Source organism: Struthio camelus, chromosome 3, assembly GCF_040807025.1.
Source record: "Struthio camelus isolate bStrCam1 chromosome 3, bStrCam1.hap1, whole genome shotgun sequence".
Lineage (NCBI taxonomy): Eukaryota > Metazoa > Chordata > Aves > Struthioniformes > Struthionidae > Struthio > Struthio camelus.
The window spans coordinates 147,618,015-147,633,552 of record NC_090944.1 but is presented as its reverse complement, the minus strand read 5'-3'; the positions used below and the strand labels follow the sequence as shown (position 1 = coordinate 147,633,552).

Here is a 15,538-nt window from a genome sequence, read left to right as displayed (position 1 = left end):
AATAACTCTGCTTAAGTGACTTGTCACTAAGGTCAGCTGATTCATTTCTATTCTTTCAGCTGTGCCTATGCTTTCAGAGCTAAGCCTAAAACTCTGCAGCTTCATTCTAAGGCATTCTTCTGTCAGTTCAAGTACATACAAATCAGTCGCTTCCTTTTGGGTGCAGGGAAGTTGCTGTGAGTTTCAAAACACTCAAAGCATAGAGCTTTGAACATTTTATAAACGAGTTCATCAACACTTTGTCACTAACACACACACCTAAATGGTATATAATGCAGCTCTTCAATTATAGTGACTCCAAGCAAAAAAGTCACAAGTCCATGTTGTAACTCCATTATGTTACTCAAACTATCCCCAAAGAGAACCCATATGCATATGCCAAGCACTTAATGCAGCATCTTGCAGTCCAACAGCTTGAGCTATGAGCTACTTATTTCGCAGCACATAATAGCCAAGGTATTCTCAAGATCACGTATCTGTTTCTTCCCAGAGCATGCACTGAGGATTCCCACTGGCAAATGACTGCAAAAATATTCTTCAGCATTTCCCCGCAGGATGAGTTTCTGAAAAGCAGAAATGCCTAGCCACGGGAATGTATCTGTTGCAATCAACCATCAGTGTAGACCTCCTCTACATTTTCAAAGGCAAGAGAATAAGCCGCTTTTCCATTCCAGTGGAAACTAGTGTGTTTGGAAACTTTCCATGAGACGGAAAATAACAGCATATTATGAATAATTTCAGTGGTGTGCAATCCCTAATGCTTTCAGAACAAATACTGCTCAGCGCTTGCAGTTCAGGGGAGCATGTCTTTCGGGTTCTTTACCCACCTCAGTGGCTTCAGCTGTCAAACGTGAATTTGTATGTACTGAATCCAGTGCTGCAAGTGCTGGTTTCAGTACGGGTAACAACCTCTCTGAAAATCTTTAGCTCAATATCAATTACTGGCAGACAGTATTTCTAGACTCTAAATTAGATCCATTCTGAAAACAACTTCTAGGCAGTTTGCACATGTGTTCTGTTCCTCCTTCCGAAGAGAAAGAAATGCCTAGCCATCTTTTAGTGTGCCTCTGACCCATGGCTGTCGTGAAAGAGTTCATCACCCCAGCTCTGCAGCTGAATCCAAATGGCTCTCTCCAATTTTCTGTGATGTGCTACCCCAGTGAAGGGAGAGCAGTGCAGCTGAGCAAGGCTGAAACACTTTACCCTGAAATCCTGACATAGCACAGGACTTGATATTCTAGCTTTCCAATTATTTTGACAGCATGTTTAGAGCTTTAAACAAAACAGGCAGATGCTAGCTGCATTAACAGCATCTTTTCCTCAGAAAGACTTCTCCTCCTTTTAACCATATGTGGCTGCCCTGCCAGTCACAAGGCAATTACTCATGCCTTTTGATTGTGTCACTAATCACTGCAGTCAAATGCTTGCATGACTGTGGAGAGCAGGAGATGATATACTTTTCATCCAGACAAACAGCCCTGCCTCAGCACTTGCTGCAGCTCACACTGCATATCCATCCGTTACCAACTTTTCTTCTGAATTCATCAACACTCATTTTCCAGATATTTTCTTTACACATTTCTTCTTCTTAATAAATTTCAATCCACCACTGCATAGCTCCAATAGTGGAGGAGAGTTTGGATAAAATATTCCAGCTTTCCAGACACATCCACATTCAACACAGTATGGGCTATATATATTAAAAAAAAAAGATGTTATATCTTCATGCCTGATGGAAAAATTTTGTGTAAGAACTGAAATTCTAACCGTTATGAACTTCAAACTATGGAATCAGATAAAATCCAACTGATTTGAATCCCTAAAATGATAAGAAGGTAAAGAGCTAGAAAGCTGAAATACAATTTTAAAAACATATATGATTTAATTCTTCATTTTTCCACATCAGCATTACTATCAAAAATGCTAGTCAGGGTAAAGAATGTTTCTTCCTGCATTTGGAGTGCATCTAGTGCACAAGCTAAGGACTATATTACACAGAGCTGTCAGGGAGACTACAGAGATATGAAGTATATTTCCTTGTGTTAGAAGCTAGGTTTAAAATGAGTTTTAGCTTTGGAGAAAGTGTTGGATCAGCACCACAGAGCAAAAAATTATACTCTGTGTTCCTTTCAATATATTGGCCATATGCATTATCTCCAGACAGGGCAGAATTAGTTAATTAGTTAAAATACTGTACATGGTGGATGCATTGTTCCAAGCTGTGTGCTCTTTTGCACCCATCAGCTTCTCCCCACTCTCCAGTTCAAACACTCATGATGATCTGTATTTAAGTGACTCACTTCTAGGCATTTCCTGCTTCCACCAGTTAGGCTTATAGGAGGGATATGAGGGGACACATGTCTCCACCTCTTCTGTAGTGCTGTTGTCACATCGCAGACAAATTTCTGCACTTTGTGCATGCATTTTGAGTTGTTAACAGCAGTACTTCCCAGAATCATTCATGACAGCAGCATATTTTATCCCAATAGGGAGTCAGAAATTAATAAATACCGGAAGCTGGAGTCAAAAGCATAATGTGGGAGACCTCCCCTCTCCTTGACACCGCAACCACAAAAGTGGTAAAGAAACCACAGTCTCCGGCACCCTCCCAAATATCTCCCAGCCCTTCAGGCAGAATCCCAAGTGTTCTTGGCCTCTGCATCACATTTAGGTAGCTGTCACGATCCTGCTGAAAAATAAACATATCATGGGGGGGAAAAAAAAGAAAAACAGGTGTAATTTGGAATCCCATATACAACAAAAGCACAAAACAAAATGAAAACCCAGAAGCATGATGATGGCTCACTCACAACTCATAGCAGAGATGGTTACGAGCAGCGGATGGGAAGCCAACGCATCAAACACAGCCTCAAAAGAAGAGCCCAAAAGAACTGTAAAACAGAGAAAAACCCAAAGAAAAACATGATAAAAAAACAACAAAATGGAAAAAGAAAAAAACAGAAATTAATTAAAAGAAACAATTCAATATTGTACCCCTTCTGAAACCTGAGCCTCTTGTTCAGGTGCTGTCATCTCCCAGCATATTTCTTAGGCCTGGGATTACTGTTGTGCATGCTGTACTTTGTTTTATTTAGACACACAGCCTAAGTAAGCCCCTGTGGTTTGCGAATGCTCTGTAAAGTGGTGAGAGGGGTCCCTCTAGAGCCCAGCTTCCCCTTGCTCACCTATCACTTGCCCCTAATACAAAATACAAAAATAAAAGTTGAGAGTGGAGATAGGTACAGCCCAACTACAGGCTACTCTTGTGGTTCTACTGTAGTTTTCCTTCGTAAAAATACCTGATACTTAAACCTTAAAAAGAACAGTGAATGGATTCACTCCTTCTCCCAAACACAACCCGCCCTTTTTACCCAGGGCAACTTCTAACATCAGTGCTTAGTTTCTAAAAATAAGCAGTGATGTCCCCTTCCTGGTTTGATTTTTCAGGGGCTTCCATCCAACGTTTCTGGTTTTTTCCGAAAGCACCATCTCCTTATAATCACCAGCTTGACCACCTCATGAGCTTCACAACTGCCAACTTCGGGCAGCTTTCTCTTCCCTGATGCTTGCAGCTAAATCCCACCTAGAAATAGCAATGTCTCTGCTGTCTGTGACAGGATGCAGCACGGTATTTTGAAAGAGAGAAGAATGAATATACAAAGTGTTGCTTTTAGGCCATGTGAACAGTCATTGTACCTTACGATGTGAACTACATATTCTGAAAATGTGAGGGCCACCATAATCAGAGGCAAGAGCTAATGTTACAATGGACTTCAACATATAATTCAGTAAACTGAAGAAAGACCTTGGCCCAGACATACCTATTCCAGCAGAAATCAACTAATCAAAAGCATTCAACCCAATCAAAGTTCTTATTTGAATCTCAATATCCCTCTTACCTTAAAATGTGCAAACTCTAAGACATTTGCAGATTTTACAACTATATTCAGTTTTGAGAAGATTACTTAACAGTCCTCTACTAGTCTTTCCAAAGCAACAAACACCAAGGAGATGAGTTAAAATGCTATCTTTCCTTCTTTACTCTAGGAGGATTCATAATTTCCAACGGACTTTAACATCAGAAAAGACCAGAATGATCATATCCCGTGTTTCTAAAGAACATGCACCAACAGACCAACTGCGTGATTCTAGCACCAGGACTTGTGCTGCAGATGAGGGTGACTATGATTTACCCGATGCATTTCACACATTACAAATAGGTCTAAGAATAAGCAAATTTTTTTTTTAATCAAAAGCTTATTCCAGCAGCAATCCTTTATTGTTCACATACCATTCAATTCTTGGACAAACAAGAAAATTTCAGCCTCAAAGCATTTTGTCACTGCACTCCTCTCTTAGGTACACAGTCCCCTAGAGGAACAAGTAGCACAAAAGATCTCCACAGAAAGCACAGGGAGTGCTAAGTAAATAAGGATAGATTTTCCACAAGCTATTACACAGACTGGGGGAGACATGGAATATAGCCAGTAGGAAATGCTTTGGAGAGAGTTGTAGAGAGAGTTAGTCACATCTCATTTGGGATTTACAGCTTATATATGTATATATGTATATGTTTTTTTTCCTCTTTCGAGCCAGGTGGAGAAGATGATCCTTTCCTACCAAGAGGCAGAGGACAAGAGACAGCAGTGGCAATCACTCAGATGCAGGAGAGCTAAGTTCACATTCCTCCACTGTCTGGATAGACCTGGAAACCACATCTCTCTCCTTCCAGAGTACACCCTCACTCCTGAACTACAGTGTTTTAAGATGAAGCTTTAAGAATATCCATTTGGAAAGGATACATGTTGAATAAATATTCAATAGAATAATTGAATATTTATTAACAAGAGAGAGAAAACGCATGACAATTACGCTGCAACCTGACAGCAAGGGCACTTGCCTGATGGAGGGGAGACTTGACTTCCAATTCAATTCAACATTCCCTTGCCCAGGAACTGAAGCCCCTGTTCCCTCACCACCGGACAGGGTAATAATTCTGTTCCTCTCTGCGTAGCCCAGCAGGAAAAATAATCAGAGCTTCAAGTTGAACAGCTTCAACCAGAAGGAATGACGCATTCAGATGTAGCCTATCCCTGCTGCATCTTGGCAATAAAGGCAGTCAGAAATAGAAAATGGAATCTTAATTCTCAATTCCTTTCAAGCATGTATGAGATTTTAGCCTGGATCTTCCTTCCCTTCCTTTCCCCTGTAGCGTAAGGGTTCTAACCAGAGAGTAGCTACATAAAAGAAAACCACCAACCACCCGATAGAGGTTATCTGAGGTCACCCTCACTGCACCAGGACTTCCAGGTGAGGAAAGCAGAGAAACACCTAGTTTGTGAATTCTTGTGCCTTCCCGGGGAGAATCTTATTGTCATGCACACTAGTTATCGTCATAACTAGGTAGCTTAAGCCATGCTCAGAGAAGACGTTTAGGGGACATGAGGAACCTTACTATGGAAAAGTTGGCACCCAAGAACATGAGGTATTTCTCTACTAAGTGGTGACTGAACAAAGGCTCTGAAGGTCTGACACAGCAACCCCAGCCTTTGCAAGATGTCTGATGAGACCATCCAACACTGTTCAAAGCCGCGTAATTTAGAAGAGAAACCTGAGGCCAGCAGGTTGTTTTGAGCTCATGCTGGTGCTCAAGGACCAGCAGAGTTCAAGGAACAGTGAGTAAATCTTTGGATCACAGCACGAACAACACATACGCACTTTTAAGTCATCAACGATATACAGACTCCAAACCTACCACAGAATATGGATACAGTATTCAGAAGTAATCTTACTAGTGACTTCTCTGCACTTTTCTACATGCTCCTGCTAATGCATACAATGAAAATGCTGGCCTTTTGAGACAGCTGCTGTCAAGTCACACAGGGAACGCATGTTCAGCTTGTTTTCTGCCATAATTCCTAAGGCATCTTCAGAGCCACCACCTTGCAGGATTTGCCTGACCATCCTATAAACTGTCGTTTCCTGGATGTTCACATTTGCCTAGCGGACTGTCTTAAACTTAAGCTCATTTGAACTTTATTTATTACGCTATCCAGACCATCAGTTCACCAGTATGGTGGTATCCACATGCCTTCCCATATAAGAGTTTGCTTTTTCCTTGTTCATGCTATCAAATAGTACTTTGTCAAGAACAGGACAACAATATAACACAACATATTTCAAATACAAGAGTCCCTACTTGCTAATAGATTCTCAGATCTATCAGCTAGCCTACTTTCAATACATTCAATTTTAACTGCACTGATTTTTGGGAGTTGTAATGTTTTAAAACAGAATGTCAACTCTCTTCTCAAGTCCAAGCTTGCTGCTCCACAAGGCATTAGTGGAGTAAGAACCAGAATCTTTAAATCATCTTCACAGTGATGTGTTTTATACCTAATGTACCCCCACAGAAATGGCATTCCTGTAATATAACCAATGTGTGATTTTATTTAAAGACATAAGTCCCATCTTTTTCCCTTTTCTCCATCGCTATATGAATCGATGCAACTATGTTGTGTTCTGCCAGCCTCTTCTGTGATAACTTTTTTAAAATACAAAGTTCAAGACAACAATTATATTCTTTCCTGAGTTAATACAGTACTCCGAGTACTACAGCTCCACAAATCTGTTTATTCTATTGTAAAAAATGTTAATCTTATCAGTAACATCGCACGCACAGTTCAAGTACAAAGTAAGTGTAAAAGCAACTGGGCTTCTAAGTTGGAGTATTTCGGGTCTTAGCATGCAGGAGTTCATATACTTTTTCTTATCTTATAGCTCATTTTCCAGTGGGGAAAAACTACTTAGTAGAAAAGAAATACTATACTCTCTCCTCCAAATATCTTGCCCACTGCAGCAAAGTTTATTTTTAACACTGTGCCCAGACATGCAGAAAATAAAAATATTTCTCAATTAGTTAATGCATTTCTGCAGCCTTCATTGTGTTTGCTGAAACAGCCTATGCACTGCCCTGCCTTCAGCTTCCTTCTGCCCAGTGTATGGCACAGCCGCCCTTTGCACGTGTACAGTATTCTCCAGCAAAGCACTGCAAACTACTGCAGTGCAGTCTGAAGCACATGAGATGGAGATCTAATCAATGGGCGGCAGCTGACTAAGCTAAAAAAAGCACTTTGCTGAGCATAACAGCACTGTGTCAGATACTGCAAGCAGGAGAGAGATTCCTGGAAAAGCATAACCCCGCCTCTAGTTTCAAATAAATAATTAAGACCAAGTCGCTGAAATTTTGATCACTTCCAAATAATATTTTTGAAACCACAGGGAATACATTTCTGTAGGTAAGGTGTCACAGGCAGAACAAGACTACAGCGCTGTCTGTAATGCGTATTAGTGACAAGCCTAGCAGACTTTAACAAAGACCAAAGAGTTAATTACCCAAAAGCTGACCCACATTAGCAGAGAAGACCGTCATGGCTCAGAAGAACAAAACATCTCCATTATATAAGCATATGCTGTTCACCATATTATCTGTATAGCAACATTCATGTCTATATTCCCCTCCAGGTTCAAATTTTTCAGTCAGCCCTTAGTTCTCCATATCAAACACATTCCGCTAGTCCAGCTCTCAGCTATGCAAAGCTTGCAAACTTGCAAGATGGAAGTTTTTTCTTGCGCCCTTTCTGTACCGGATACTTCCAAGAATTTAAAAATCCAGTTTTTCAACCCATTCTCCAGTGGCTTAGCTCTGCTGTCCTATAACACGCACCAACACCGAATGCCTACAGCACACTGCTGCATGACAAAGGTGGGTTGTATAACTGAGACACCAACAGGAATAAAATTACTCCTTTCCCTATCTGAACAATGGCAGAAGGCTGCATCTAGCAGTAATAATGATTAGATTATTAAAAAGCTCTCTGTATCCTGAAATATCCAATTTGTGATGAAAGTTCTTGGGATTCAGCTGAAAATGCATGTTTTCATCGGAGGGGGAAAGAGGGGGGAGAGAGAGAAGAGAGAGGAGAGAGAGGGGAGAGAAATGAGACCTATTTCACAGAAGAGAGAAGGCTCTGTAGAATATCCTGTACATCTGAAAGCAGCTATCAATTACAGCTGAGGTAACAGATATCTTCAGTAGGCCACCTCTTCTGAAGCAGGTCTCCAAGCCTTCCATGACTAAGAAACACACGGCTTGAAGTCCTGTTCACTTCAAACCAGACCATTCCATCTGGTTGGGAACCCTTTCGCTGGTTGTGGAGTATACAAACACATCAGCACAACCCTATCAATTTAAAATCCCCTGTGCACTGAAATCATATAATAGCATAAATCCTGTGAAGATCCTGTGGAGAAAAAAAGTAAGTTTGAGAAGCAAAGACAGCGGCCTTGGATGAAATGCAATTGCTTCAAGTATTAAGGGAAGGAAATACCACTTCTTCTGCAGTGGTAGGACAAAGGCCAGATTGCCCCAAGATGACACTACCCCCAAGCTAATTACGTTTCCCATTTTCTTCTCCAACTAGGGAAATATGAGGTATAAGCTTTCTGCAGGAAGCACATCCCTACAGAGAACAACACCAGTGTTCTTTAACTCAATCTTTTCTATGTTTCTAAGCACTTTTTATACGTACCCGTTTTCCTGCCGCCTGACTAATTTTCCACCTGCAATCACAAAGTAAAGGCAACTGCAAAAATCTCAAAGGACAGTGGCTAACAAGTAAAGCACTCTAGAGCAAGCTCTTTTAATTTTAATCTAGGGGATGGGCAGAGATGGCCTATACCATCACACTACAACCAACACAAAGAGAAAGGCTCTTTGCAAAAATGAGGCCAAGAGATACTCATTCTACTTTAGACCAATCCCAAGGTCGAAGGTTTTCCCTCAGGTACTCTGTAAGAAGCCTGAAAAGCCATCCTCATCTCCATCTCATCAGCTGTCACAATACTGACCTCAGTTTTGTTCTGTATTCCTTTCCTGATGACTTCTAATATTTGATTACCCTCTTGAATGCTGTTGAGTATCACACCAATGTTTTCATGAAGCTATTTCATAACATCAAGGTCTCATCAGTGGTACCTGTCACCTCAGAGGCTATCATCATATATGTGAAATTAGAACCAGCTTTCTGCCTCCATAAGTATCCCCTTTCATTTACCTACAATGAACTTCATTTGCCAATTTATAGTCCTATCATTCCATTTTATAACACATTTTGGCAATTTTTTCCAATTTTTTTTTGGCCCTTATTTTTACCGCAATACACTCTGTGATATCACTGCTCTTTAGACTACAGTTTCTGCCCTGCAAGTGTACTCTGTATTACTCTTTCTACGCATACTGACAACCTGTGGCAGCAAGTGCCACCTCATGAATAAATGCATCCTTTTACTCATTTAAATTTACCACCTATTTCACTGAATATTTTGTTCCCATGTAACCAAAGAAAGAAAAGAAGCTCTTCCTTACAGACTTTATAGTATTTTACAGAGTTTTATGCATCTTCCCACTCAGGTCAATCACAGTCTTTCGGATTTTGCTTCATGTAAGTTTAGCATTGCTCTTCTGAATACTGCTTACATCTGCAATACCCTGTTTGAAACTGGTATATAGGGTACCTTACGCATTATCAACTACGCTATCTCATCTAGATATGTATAAAGGCACTACTAAAAGTGCCTTCTGCAGCATTCACCATTGTATTCCACATGGATCATAGCAACTGCTTCACTGGCTGGATGCATCTTGTCTGGTATCCTGCCTCCACTCCTAAAAAAAAAAAAAAAAAAAGTTGCTTCTGGACACCTACAGAAAGGGTACATGTAATTGGGCAGGTATAATCCCCCTCGCGTTCTGTGGAGTCTGGCATGTGCAATGCTAATTTTTAAAAGAGAGAATGTTGGTTCAGACCCCATACGCCTAGTTAGGATGTAGTTAAGAAAAGTCTGTACAGCTGTTGTAAGGGAAAGCAACATATCACCAACAGCATTTTATGAAGCATTCACGTATGTAGACAAGGGCAACTGTAGACATACAGTACATCTGGATTTTCAAAAATACCAGCCACTGAGCAAGTCTACACTTAAAGAAATTACACTGCAAAAGAATCTCTCTTCAATCTCTCCGATTTGAGTGGTGACTATTACATTTGCCCTTTAAAGACGTGCTCCCCCGGTTCTTAAATTACTTGTCATATCATGAGATAAGAAAGCTGTCATCAACAAAATTCAATGTCTGATTTCCTGTAGATCAAAGTTTCACTGTGGGATTCTTTAGTGTTTAACAAGGCTCAAAAACTTTGATTTAAATTTTTGCTTTACTTGTAGTATTTAAAATAAGCACGGCAAATAGAGAACTAACAGGGGGGTAGCAGTTGTGACAGCAGTTAGCACAACAAGGGTGCAAAGGGGCCCAGAACCTCTGCTCAGGAGAGCATGGGCCTGATTGAGGCTGCAGTGATGGTGCTGACGTGCCATGGGACATGGTCCTCATCACCAGCTGGAGCAACTATCCTTGGTATATCAGAGACCTCAACCCAGATAGAGCCCCTAAGGGAGGATGCAGCTATCCACACTGGACAGCAGAGAGCACCTGCTGCCTCTCCCTGAGGCTGGGGCTTAGATTGACAGTAGCCTCACCTGTAGGAGGAGTGCTCTGGTGAGTAGCCAGGTGAAGGAGCTGTGGGAAGAGGTGAGCAGATGGTGTAGCATCAAGGAGGATGAACAAGAGATAACAGGGCATTCACAGAGCCCCTGAAAGGGGAGATTCTGATCCCTGCAATGCAAGGAAGAAGGGACAACGAGCAGTAACACTCAAAGGAGCAACAGACAAAGACTCCCAAGAACAGGGTAACTGACTTCTGGCAACAGAAGGAAGGCTCCTACTCCTCAGGCAGATCTGCAATTACAGAACAGACATAGTACCCTGGGAATAGGTAAGGAGGAACAAGACCTGTCGAGGAGGCCTCAGAGACAGCTAAGCCTGAACCAAATGTCCATGCCAAGAGGCAAAGGTGGGTGATGGCTGCTGAAGACTTGCTCCTAAGAGAAACAGAGGCACTCATCTGGCCTGACTTGATGTCTCAGGAGGTTTGTGGCTTGTTAGGGGGCCTGGATCTGGGATGTTAAGGACATACTGCCAAAGCTTGTGTGGCCCTCTTGACTATTAACCCCTTACTGCTCACTCATGGGAGCACCAACAGCACTGTCAGGGGTGACCTTAAGTATATAAAGAGAGACTATATGATTCTGGGGGCATGGGCAAAGGGCTTAGGTCCCAGATGGTGTCCTCCTAAATCCTGCCAGTGAGTGGGAAAGGCATAGGTAGGAGTGGATGCACCCTGCAGGTCAACACCTAGATGGTGCAGGCAGGGCTTTGGCTTCTATGACCACGGGTCCCCCCTCTGAGGAAAAAGGACTGCTAGAGAAAGAAGGGCTCCATCTGACAAAGACCAGCAAGAGCATTTTTGCCAATAGGCCTGCTAACCTACCGAAGAGGGCTTTAAACGAGGTACATGGAAGAGGTTTCCGTAACACCATAACCTGAAGAGAAATGAAAAGACAGAGGCTGTGAGGAAGTGCCCAGGGGAGAGGATGATGGAGGCTCCCGTGCCTCCCCTGGGAAAGCAGCACAACTGGTAGCCCATCTCAAGTACCTGTCCACAAATCCTCACATGTGAAATAAACATGAGCACTCAGAGGTCCATGTGCCATTGCAGAACTATGACCACATTGGGATTACACAGACTTGGTGGGATAGCTTGCACGGCTGGAATGCTGCAATGAACGGACAAAGCCTTTTTCGGAGGGGCAGGCTGGGAAGGCGAGGAGGACGGGTTGCCAAGGAGTGGCTTGAAAGTACAGTTTTCCTTGGAACAGATAATGAAACAGTCATCATGGACGGGTTGAGTGATCAGCACAAAATAACACAGGTAACATAATGGTAAGCATCTGCTACAGACCTCCTGATCAAGAAAAGAAAGTAGATGAAACCTTCTTTAGGCAGTTGAAGGAAGCCTTGCAATTGCAAGCCCTGGTACTCACAGTAGCTTGCATCACTGATACCTGCTGAAGAGGCAACGTGGCAGGATGAAAACCGCAGGAGTTTCTGGAGAGCACTGAAAACAATGCCCAGAGTTGCAAAAGAGGACAACTATGAACAGGAGCACAGTTGCTTCTCTCCAGCCTTAGTGCCTTCACCCAAAAGTTGGAAGTCTCAGGTTCAATACCTTCTGCTACAGGAGTTCTTGCATCTCTCACTTGACAGAACAGTGCCACAAACATTAGCTATGGGTAGAAAGAAAGCAGACATACTGCAATCACTCTCACTGAAGCTTCACAACTTTGTACAAAACACTGATCTACTCCCCAGAATAGGGATCTCAGGAGATGTCCATATTCACTGGCAGAAAGTCATTTTTCCACTCTATTTCAGTAAATGTGTACACATTCAGCACCAGAAAATGTTACTAAGGATAATGGACCAAAATACTTCGTGAATTACCACTAAGAAATGGAAAATCTCAAGTCAAATATATCCTGTTGAATACAGACCACAGATCTTAACCAATATTTGCCACCTTTCTGGCAGGAGAGAATACTGGAATGGGCAGGAAAGGGGAAGCAGAGAGGAGTAGTAAGGAAATCAGCAAAGCCCCTTAGAAAGATTAAAGATTTTTCCACTGCCAGTCTGTCCTGTTCATCATAACAGCCAGAGTCCTCTCGCTAGCCGGGATGTTGACTCCGACCCAAATGGTGGAGTTGCTGATGGTAGCCAAAGGAACTGCATTCAGCCAGGCCCCAAAAAGCTCTCAGCACACAATGGACGTCAAATGGCCACATGACTGACGCACATCTGCTCTACCCGTTCAAATGAGTAATTATCAAACAGTGACTTCTACAGCCCTCGAAGAAATACTTAAGTAATCTGACTGTTGAGAGCAGCTAAGTTCCTCTAGTTGCTAACAGAGGACAAGGTTGTTGCTGATGCTCCTGTATGCACCTCCCAGCTTCAAGTCTTGTGCTGCTAGAGTGCATTGCAAGTTTCTACAGACTGTTTTTCAGAATTTTGCAAGATCTGGCAAGGGCCAAGTACTAGAGGGGTAATATCATTCCCATGAAAGCAAATCTGTGCAACAGCTTTTCTCCAAAGAGTAGTATTTGTGCTAATGGTGGCATCCTACATAAAAGGTATACCAGTTTTTTTTTCCCTAGAAGCACAGAATAAATTTGGATTCAACTGTGCCAAATGACCCCTAACATTACAAATACTGAGGAATCAAGTTGAATTGTCACGTAGCAGCCCTCTGTAAAAACATATCAGCAAAATAGTTTGTTAATACTCATCAGAGGCTCAGCAGGGTACCAGCTCCCTAGCTAACAGCTACTGTGCTAACCCTTCAAAGAGGGTCTGGAAAGCCAGAGTGTGAAGACAGAGGAATTAATGCTCAACAAAGATCATGGAAAGCAGAAACACACTTCAAAGCTTCAATCAATCTCTAAGAAATAAGAATTAGACCTTCTTAGAGGCAGCCTATGCCAATTTGTCTACTAAGGGGCTCCTTGCCTTTGGATATCAAAATTTTTCATGCTGTTAGGCATTGGTGAACTGCACACCAATCAGTACCAACAATTTTCTACTGCATTTTACTGTATGGAATTGCTGGCTTTTCCCATTTTCCAAAATCAAGAGATGTTTTCAAAATAGAAAACTGAACAAAAAAAGAGGAAGGCAAAATCTTCATCTGTATCATTAACAAGTCATGCAGGGTCTCTGAAAAGCTGACAAACAAGACTGAAATTATGAATTTCAGAGGATGTGAAAATAGCAAATACCTTTTATGGTAATATCCATAAACTATGGCAATGCTCTTGAAACTGTAGAAAACTGCAGAGAAGCTACTCAAACAGAAAAAAAATCTGTTAATAAATGAATATGACTGACAGCAAAATTCACATGTTTCCAGAAAAGGAGAAGGTGAACTCCTTCCCCTCCCCATCTTTTGTACTATACCGCAGAGCCAAAGCACAGAAAAATAGGACAATCACAGCATGGTCACGTCATAAATCTAGGAACTTTATTCCTCATAGATAAAGGAACTGAAAGAATATAGAAAGAAGAATCCATCTTAACACAGCTTAAAATGGTCTCTCTTTGGTATAATAAAAGATTAAGTTTGCAATAAAAAAAAAAAAAAGAAAAATATAAGAAAACACAACCTGAATACATCTGAAAAGTACCTTTTTTCCTAAGCTAGCATTCAGGATTTCTTCAAGGCACCTGAGCTCAGTCGCTAAGGCCCAGCGCCAGAGAGCTCACTTCCTCAGTTCTATGACTGTTAACACCATCGTGGGCATCCCTTACTTTGCCCTCCCCAGAACTAGCTGGTTGCCATGGAGAGCATTTTGAGCCTAAAATCAAGTTAAGAGACATTCAAAAGCACACCTGAAAAAGACCAAACCAAAAAACTCTCATAGTGGAACAACTAGGCTAGGTCAGGCCTACTACAAAGGAGCATAGTAGGTTGCATATACACCTTTTCCTCAAGACACAAAAGAAACCCTGCAAGTTCACCACACTCTTCTGTCATTCATTCTATATGCACACAAGGAGCTAAATCCACAGAGCTTTTAATCTTCAGATACTCGGATCTAGCTAAGCTATGATACACACCGACCAAATAACTGTTCCATCTGATGAAATTTCATTTCACTTGTCTTCATATCCCTGTTCACCCCATCTCTTCCCTAATTCTTAGTGCACCTTCTGGACAGTACTCTTTTGGGCAATAATTTTGGGCACCATGCTTCTCTAGATAAACGTCTCAGTCCAGTAAGCTGGACTCGGTGGCACCAGGTACCAGGCACAAAAAGGGATCAGATAGCCCAATAACTACAGCATAATGGAAGGATAAAGGAATAAGGAATAAAGGAATAAGTTAAAAGGAATCAAAGTAAATACTCATGAAATCTCATTGTTTTATTTTTGCAAAAAAACCTCATCACCCAAAGTGTGGTATAGGAGAACAGGTACATGGGACTGTAGTACATATTAAACTCCCACACTCAGAACAAATTAGGTCTTTATACCACGTTCAACAGAGCACACACCCTCCCTGCAGAAATCCCCTTTTCTCTTCCTAGAAGAGATTGTGCATCATTCTTTCTGAGAGATCCAGCTGCAGCAAGCTACCAACCGGCAGAGGGACCAGAATTAAGATTCACTCTCTCATAAAGTCTTACGCTCTAATGCACACCCACACCAACCCAAGCAGGAACAAGCCCCGCATGAGATACAGCTGAAGAATCTTTTGCTCTTAAAAATGGCAAGACTTAACGTAGTGCTGTTTGCACAAACAGGGCCTGAGAATACTCCCTAAATATATAGCAAAATAAAAATGAAGTCATTTTAAATTAGTGGGAGAAATGAGGAAAGAGGGGAACCCAAAAGAAGAAGCAACTGCAAAAAACGGTCTTAGTTGTAAAGAAAGAATATAGTTCAAATAATGGGACATGAAATACAGGCATAAAACATAGTTGCTTCACTGAAACAATGAAGAATATATTTAGCAGAAAACAAACA

At 41.6% G+C, this 15,538-nt stretch overlaps 1 protein-coding gene across 4 annotated transcripts in view; it reads right to left on the bottom strand.

Annotated features, from left to right (window-relative positions):
• The window catches only part of TTBK1 (tau tubulin kinase 1), a 111,797-nt gene that overhangs the window by 57,948 nt on the left and 38,311 nt on the right, over window positions 1-15,538 (bottom strand). The window lies entirely within an intron of this gene.